This window comes from Bison bison, unplaced genomic scaffold (genome assembly GCF_000754665.1).
Source record: "Bison bison bison isolate TAMUID 2011002044 unplaced genomic scaffold, Bison_UMD1.0 scf7180017864484, whole genome shotgun sequence".
NCBI lineage: Eukaryota > Metazoa > Chordata > Mammalia > Artiodactyla > Bovidae > Bison > Bison bison.
Genome location: NW_011495044.1, coordinates 3983653 through 3992445, shown reverse-complemented (window position 1 = coordinate 3992445; position 8793 = coordinate 3983653).

The window sequence follows — 8793 nt, the reverse complement described above, 5'->3', positions numbered from 1 at the left end:
TCTGCCATAAGGGTGGTTGTCATCTGCATATCTGAGGTTATTGATATTTCTCCCAGCAATCTTGATTCCAGCTTGTGTTTCTTCCAGTCCAGCGTTTCTCATGATGTACTCTGCATATAAGTTAAATAAACAGGGTGACAATATACCCCTTCCTGAGTCTTCCTTGTCTGCCATCCACCAATTCTGTGCTTTCTGAGTCCCTGACCATCTAGCCAAACCTCAAGCCACTGCCTAGAAACCAGTGTGTATCCACACTTCTTTTTTTTTAAACCAAAGTATAGTTGATTTACAATGTTGTATTAATGTCTGCTATATAGCAAAGTGATTCATATACATATATTCTTTTCCATTATGGTTTATCTTAGAATACTGACTATAGTTCTCTGTGCTATACAATAGGACTTTGTTGTTTACCCACCCTGTATATAAAATAGTTTTCATCTGCTAACTTCACACTCCTAGTCCATTACCGCCCCTTCCCTCCTGCTTGGCAGCCATAAGCTTGTTCTCTGTGTCTGTGAGCCTGTTGCTGTTTTGTAGACAAATCTATTTGTGGCATATTTTAGATTCCACATCTGATTGAATGGTATCTGTCTTTCTCTTTCTGACTTCTTTGCTTGGTATGGTTATCTCTAGATCGAACCGTGTAGCTGCAAATGGAATTATTTCACTTTTTTATGGCCGAGTAATATTCCATTGCATATATTAGCCACATCTTCTTTATCCGTTCATCTGTTGGTGAACATTTAGGTTGTCTTGGCTATTGTTAATAGTGCTGCTATGAATATAGAGGTGCATGTATCTTTTTGAATTATATCCATATGCCTGGTTATATGCCCAGGAGTCAGATTGCTGGCAGATCCACACTTCTTGCCATCTCTCAATCCAGGCAAAGTGGGCAACCCAGTGTGCTGAAGGGTGAGTAGAGTTTAACCAGGCATGGGAATGGGGTGGTGAATGCTCCAGCTAGAGAGAATAGCATGTGTAACGGCCCAGTGGCACCAGAAAGAGTGATACATGAATGGGGGAGAAGGAGATCCCTGGTTGGGCCCAGACAGAAAGGGAGAGAGTGGCACAGGATGGCACTTTAGGATGAGGCAGGAGTCAAGGTTTATAGGATCCACAAGTCCTTTCAAAGAGATAGGACTTAACCATGATGGCAGTGGGGAGTCAGTCAAAAATTCTGACTAGAGATCAAATCAGGATAGACTTGTATTTTAGACAGTTTTCTTCCCAGGACAGAAGATGAATCTGAGGAAGCAAGCCTGGCTGCAGGGAGACCAGTTAGGAGACTGCTGCAGTAATCTGAGCAGGAGATGCTGGTGACCTGGACAAGTCCCGTGGAGTTTCACTAACTGAACAAATGTGTCTGAAGCACCTGCTGTATGTCAGACCCTGGCTCAGCACAATGCACAGGATGATCAGACACAGGAGACCCAGCTAGGGCCTTGAGGTCATCCAGCCCCTGGAGGAAACAGGTGTACAGCTACCCAGCCCACACGCCGCTCTTCTAAGTTTGCCTGGCTCAGCAAGGAGGGTTTGCAGGTGGCTATGGGAGTGCCCAAACTGTCATCAAATATGGCCTTGAGAGCAGGTGGTTTTAGCTTGATGTGTCATTTATCTGGGCTCCCCAGGTGCCGCTGCTGCTGCTGCTGCTAAGTCGCTTCAGTCATGTCTGACTCTGTGCAACCCCATAGACGGCAGCCCATCAGGCTCCCCCGTCCCTGGGATTCTCCAGGCAAGAACACTGGAGTGGATTGCCATTTACTTCTCCAATGCATGAAAGTGAAAAGTGAAAGCAAAATCGCTCAGTCGTATCTGACTCTTAGCGACCCCATGGACTGCAGCCCACCAGGCTCCTGGTCCATGGGATTTTCCAGGCAAGAGTCCTGGAGTGGGGTGCCATTGCCTTCTCCCCAGGTGCCGCTAGTGGTAAACAATCTGCCTGCCAATGCAGTAGACAAGAGACTCAGGTTCAGTCCCTGGGTGAGAAAGATCCCCTGGAGAAAGGCATGGCAATTCACTCCAGTATTCTTGCCTGGAGAATCCAATGGACAGAGGAGCCTGGTGGGCTACAGTCCATAGGGTCGCACAGAGTCAGACACAACTGAAGCAACTTAGCATGCACGTCACTTATCTATTACTAGGTAACAACTCACCCTATACCTCAGTAGCTCAAAACAGCAATTTTATTTTGTCTTGATGCTGTGGATCAGCAGTTTGAGTTGGTCTCAAATTCTAAGATGTTGTTCATCTCACCTGGGATCATTAATGCGATTGCAATCATCCAGCCTCTTGATGGGGGGTGGTTGTTCTAAGATGACCTCATTCATGTGTCTGGGGTTGGGTGCTGACTGTCTGTGCCCAGGCTGGCCCACAGGCAGGACGGCTTGTCTCTGCTCCATGGGGCTTCTCATCTTCTAATAGGTTAGACTGGGCTTCTTCACATGACAAGAGGACAAAAGCAGAAATTAAATAGTCCCTGGAGACTCCAGCTCAGAAATTGTACCAAGCAGCCTGGGAGTGCCATGCTGCAAGGGCTCAGCTCACCGGGATCCAGAGTGCTCGGCATCTGTTACAATTTTTAAAATTATTAATTAATGTTTGGCCCTGCTGGGTCTTTGCTGCTGCACATGGGCTTTCTCTGGTTGGGGCAAGCGGGGACTACTCTCCAGTCGCAGGCTTCTCGTTGCCACGGCTTTTGTTGTTGCAGAGCACAGGCTCTGGAGTGTAGGCTCATTAGTTGTGGAGCATGGGTTTAGTTGCTTGGCGGCCTGTGGGATCTTCCCTGACCAGGGATTAAAGCTGTGTCCCTGGATTAGCAGATGGCTTCAACCACTGGACCACCACTTGTGCTGATCAAAGAAAATCATGCTGCATAGTTCTCAATTTGGATAAACTATTTCCTGGACTTTGGACAGTTCTAGTTGTTGAAAAATCTTCTTTATTTTCCCTCAAGAGGGGTATCTCTCTCCCTTTCACGCCTCTTGTGTGCAAGAGGGTCCTGAAGGCTGCTACAAGCTGTATTACTTTGCTGGGGGCTCCCATCACAAATGCTGCAGATGGCGGATGTGGGGGCTTAAACAACAGAAATCTCTTTCTTCACAGTTCTGAAGGCTGAAAGTTTAAGATAAAGGTGTTAGAAGATTGGTTTCATCCTGAGGCCTCTCTCCTTGGCTTGTAGATGGACATCTTCTTCCAGTGTCTTCACTTGATCACCTCTCTGTGTATGTGTGTGCCCTAACCTCTTCTCATAAAGACACAGGTTATACTGGACTAAGATCCACCCAACAATCTCATTTTAACTTGGTAACCTCTTCAGGAATTGAATTTTCAAATGTAGTCACATTTTGAGGTACTGGGAGTTAGGACTTCAATCTATGGATTTGGAATGGGGGTCACAATCAGTTCCTAATACCTGGAGTGGGGGTTTGACCTACCAACCTGGCCCCTGAAATTTCTGCTCCAGGTGCACAGAGCTGAGGATCTACTCTGGGGCTTGCTCTATCCCAGCTGGACAGATCCAGACATATATCCAGATATCATGGAACCCAGTGATTTGTAAACCTTTTTTTAAAAAAGCCCCAGAACCCTTTTTAAAAACCTTTTTCAAAGTCCCAGAATCCTTGCTACAATATAACCTATATGGGACCCCAACACACAAGATAAAATCAATGCAACTGAAAAATGATGACCTCTCAGATGTGGCCTCAGTTCTCACCCCCACTCCCTGCCCACACACACATTGAGCATGTGGCCACCTTTTTGTTGCAGCCAAAATGAATCAGATCTTTCTCCAAGATGAGTTAACTGTTACAGCAGATTTATTATTTGTCCGAAAGGCTGCCTTCCATCCTCACATCACCATGGCTACGTTTGGGTGGAGTATACCACCCTACCTGTCTTACAATGGCTTTCCTACAGATTCTGAGACTGGTGTTATTCAGTCGCTAAGTTGTGTCCAACTCTTTGTGACCCCGTGGACTGCAGCATGCCAGGCTCCCCTGTCCTTCACTATCTCCCAGAGTTTGTTCACACTCATGTCCATTGAGTTCATGATGCCATCCAACCATCTCATCTTCTGTCGCCCCCTTCTCCTCCTGCCCTAAATCTTTCCCAGCATTGGGGTATTTTCCAATGAGTTGGCTCTTCACGTCAGGTGGCCAAAGTATTGGAGCTTCAGCATCAGTCTTTCCAATGAATATTCAGAGTTGATTTCCTTCAGGATTGACTGGCTGGTTTGATCTCCTTGCTGTCTAAGGGGCTCTCAGGAGTCTTCTTCAGGACCACAATTCAGAAGCATCAGTTCTTCAGTGCTTGGCCTTCTTTATGGTCCAACTCTCACATCCATACATGACTACTGGAAAAAGCATAGCTTTGACTAGGCAGACTATTGTTGGCAAAGAGATGCCTCTGCTTTTTATATGCTGTCTAGGTTTGTCATAGCTTTTCTTCCAAGGAGTAAGCATCTTTTAATTTCGTGGCTGCAGTCACCATCTGCAGTGATTTTGGAGCCCAAGAAAATAAAATCTGTCACTGTTTCCACTTTTTTCCCCATCTATTTGCATGAAGTGTTGGGACTGGATGCCACGATCTTAGTTTTTTGAATGTTGAGTTTTAAGCTTTTTCACTCTCCTCTTTCACCTTCATCCAGAGGCTCTTTAGTTTCTCTTCATTTTCTGCCATTAGAGTGGTATCATCTGCAAGTCTGAGGTTGTTGATATTTCTCCTGGCAATCTTATGATTCATCCAGCCCAACATTTTTCATGATGTACTCTGCTAGACAACATATTAAAAAGCAGAGACATCACTTTGCCAACAGAGGTCCACATAGTCAAAGCTATGGTTTTTCCAGCAGTCATGTACAAATGTGAGAGTTGGACCACAAAGAAGGCTGAGTGCTGAAGAATTGATGCTTTCAAACTGTGGTGCTGGAGAAGACTCTTGAGGGTTCCTTGGACAGAAAGGAGATCAAACCAGTTAATCTTAAAGGGAATCAACTCCAAATATTCATTCAAAGGACTGATACTAAAACTCCAATACTTTGGTTATCTGATGCGAAGAGTAAACTCACTGGAAAAGACCCTGATGCTGGGAAAGATTGAGGGCAGGAGGAGAAGGGGACAAGAGAGGATGAGATGGTTGGATGGCATCACTGACTCAATGGACATGAGTTTGAGTAAGCTCCAGGAGATGGTGAAGGACAGGGAAGCCTGGCATGCTGCAGTCCATGGGGTCACAAATAGTTGGACACAACTAAGCGACCGAATAACAATTCTGCATAGAAGTTAAATAAGCAGGGTGACAATATACAGTCTTGACATACTCCCTTCTCAATTTTGAACCAGTCCATTTTTCCATGTCTGGTTCTAACTATTGCTTCTTGACCTGCATATAGGTTTCTTGGGAGACAGGTAAGGTGGTCTGGTATTCCTAACTCTTTAAGAATTTTCCACAGTTTGTTTCCACAGTCAAAGGCTTTAGCACAGTCAATGAAACAGAAATAGATTTTTTTGGAATTCCTTGCTTCTTCTATGATCCCACAGATATTGGCAGTTTTATCTTTTGTTCCTCTCATTTTCTAAATTCAGCTTGTACATATGGAAGCTCTTGGTTCACATACTGTTGAAGCCTAGCTTGGAGGATTTTGAGTATTACCTTGCTAGCGTGTGAAATAAGTGCAATTGTATAGCAGTTTGAGCATTCTTTGGCATTGCCTTTCTTTGGGATTGGAATGAAAACTAACCTTTTCCAGTCCTGTGGCCACTGCTGAGTTTTTTAAATGCGCTGGCATATTGAGTGCAGCACTTTCACAGTATCATCTTTTAGGATTTGACGTAGCTCAGCTGGAATTCCATCACCACTGCTAGCTTTGTTTGTAGTGATGCTTCCTAAGACTTACTTGACTTCACACTCCAGGATGTCTGGTTCTAGGTGAATGACCACACTATCATGGTTATCCAGGTCATTAAGACCTTTTTTGTATAGTTTTTCTGTGTATTCTTGCCATGTCTTCTTAAACTCTTCTGCTTACAGGTCCTTACTGTGCCCATCTTTTCGTGAAGTGTTCCCTTGGTAGCTCCAGTTTTCTTGAAGAGATCTCTAGTCTTTCCCATTCTATTGTTTTCCTCTATTTCTTTGCATTGTTCACTTAAGAAGGCTTTCTTACCTCTCCTTGCTATTCTCTGGAACTCTGCATTCAAACGGGTATATCTTTCCCTTTCTCTGTTGCCTTTTGCTTCTTTTCTTTTCTCAGCTATTTATAAGGCCTCCACTCTGAGACACTCAGAGGCAACCACTCTTCCTTCGTGCATTTCTTTTCCTGTGGGGTGGTTTTGGTCACCACCTCCTGTACAATGTCGTGAACCTCTGCCCACGTTCTTCAGGCACTCTGTCTACCAGGTCTAATCCCTTGAATCTACTCATCACCTCCACTGTATAATCATAAGGGATTTGATTTATGTCATACCTGAAGAGCCTGTGGTTTTCCCTACTTTCTTCAATTTAAGTCTGAATTTGGCAATACGGAATTCATGATCTGAGCCACAGTCAGCTCCTGGTCTTGTTTTTGCTGACTGTATAGAGCTTCTCCATCTTTGGCTGCAAAGAATATAATCAATCTGATTTCAGTATTTACTATCTGGTGATGTCCATGTGTAGAGTCTTCTCTTGTGTTGTTGGAGGAGGGTATTTGCTATGACCAGTGTGTTCTCTTGGCAAAACTCTGTTAGCCTTTGCCCTGCTTCATTTTGTACTCCAAGGCCAAACTTGCCTGTTACTCCAGGTATCTCTGATTTCCTACTTTTGCATTCCAGTCCCCTATGAGAAAAAGGACATCTTTTTTTCTTTTGGTGTTAGTTCTAGAAGGTTTTGTAGGTCTTCACAGAACCATTCAACTTCAGCTTCTTTGGCATTAGTGGTTGAGGCATAGACTTGGATTACTTTAATGTTGACTGATTTGCTTTGGAAATCAAAAGAGATCATTCTTTCATTTTTTGAGATTGCACCCAAATACTGCATTTTGGACTCTTTTGTTGACTATGAGGGCTACTTCATTTCTTCTAAGGGATTATTGCCCACAGTAGTAGATATGATGGTCATCTGAATTAAATTTGCCCATTCCCATCCACTTTAGTTCACTGATTCCTAAAATGCTGATGCTCACTCTTGCCATCTCTTATTTGACCACGTCCAATTTACCCTGGTTCATGGACCTAATATTCCAGATTGCTCTGCAGTATTGTTCTTTACAGCATCAGACTTTCCTCTTACCACCAGACACATCCCCAGCTAAGCGCTGTTTCCCCTTTGGCCCAGCCTCTTTATTTTTTCTGGAGTTGTTTCTCTGCTCTTCCCCAAGTAGCATATTGGACACCTACTCACCTGGTGGGACTCATCTTCCGGTGTCATATCTTTTTGCCTTTTCATACTGTTCATGAGACTGGTGTGCAGAAGGCTTATCAGGGAGTGTTCTTAGGAGATTCATCTGATGGAAGTCAGGAAGGCAGGACTAGGCACAGGGAGAAGCTGATGTGCAATGTGATCTCAGCAAGGCATCTTCAGATCTTCAGGTGCTCGGGAGCTCAGATAGCCCTTCAGATTGTGCCAAATCGAGGGAAGGAGGCCGGCTTTTGTTTCTATGCATCAGCCAGTCACTCAAGAGCCCCTGGGAGGGGCATGAGTTTAGATGAGGCGGTTCCCATGGATTGACAGTTGTGAGCCTGCAGTGGAGACTCCCAACTGCTGGGGAAGGAGTGTATAGACCTTTAAGGAGGGATCTGAGCTGCACAGCTTCCACTCTACTACCCCACTGACCTTGGACTTGGCCGTGGGATTTAATCTGGCCAGTGGAATGTTGGGTGAAAGGATTGGTTCCAAGGTAAAGCCAAAAGAGGCATGGCAGGTCTGCCAGACCTCCTGGTGCTTCCTTCCTGCTGCATGAGAAGACTCAGACAGCTCTTGTTCCTTCTTCCCACGTCCAGAATGCAGACTCCTGGAGCAGACCTGAGCCAGATTCAAAGCTGAGAGTCCAGCCTGGCCCAAGTATCAGCTGACCTGCAGTTGATCTAACTAACACCCAGGAGTATGAAGTAATTTTTGATTCTATAGGCCCCTGAGAATTGGGGTTTGCTTGTTTCACAGCGTTATCACAGCAAGACCTGACTAATACAGCTAGTGGAAGGTTTACATTATCCATCACAAAACAGAATGTTTTTTACACACTCCTCTAACATCTTTGGGCTTTCCTAGTGGCTCAGTCAGTAAAGAGTCTGCCTGCAGTGCAGGAGAGATGGATTCAATCCCTGGGTGTGGAAGATCCCCTGGAGAAGGGAATGGCAACCCACTGCAGTATTCCTGCCTGGAGAATTCCATGGATAGAGGAACTTTGCAGGCTACAGTCCATAGGATTGCAGAGTTGGACACTACTGAGCGACTAACACACACACACACACACACACACTAATATCTTTGTTTTTGTCCCAATGGCTTCTCTGGCTGCCAGAAACCTCCTCTTTTTCTCTTTTTTGTACACAGACTATAGAGTGGATGGGACACATGGAGAATTTCCTAGAAGAAAGGGTGAAGACTGCTGGAGAACAGACAGCTGGGTGGAGGGTCCTGAAGCCTGAAATGCAGGCTGCCCTGCCTGCTCAGAACCGGAGTGGGATCTGCACTTCCCTCTGACCCTCACTCCCACTAGCCTCCTCAGCTCTTCCCCTGGATCTCATGACCCCTTCCCTGCTGCCCCTTCCCCAGGTGTCACTTCAGCTCTTAGAGGGCAAGAAGCACACC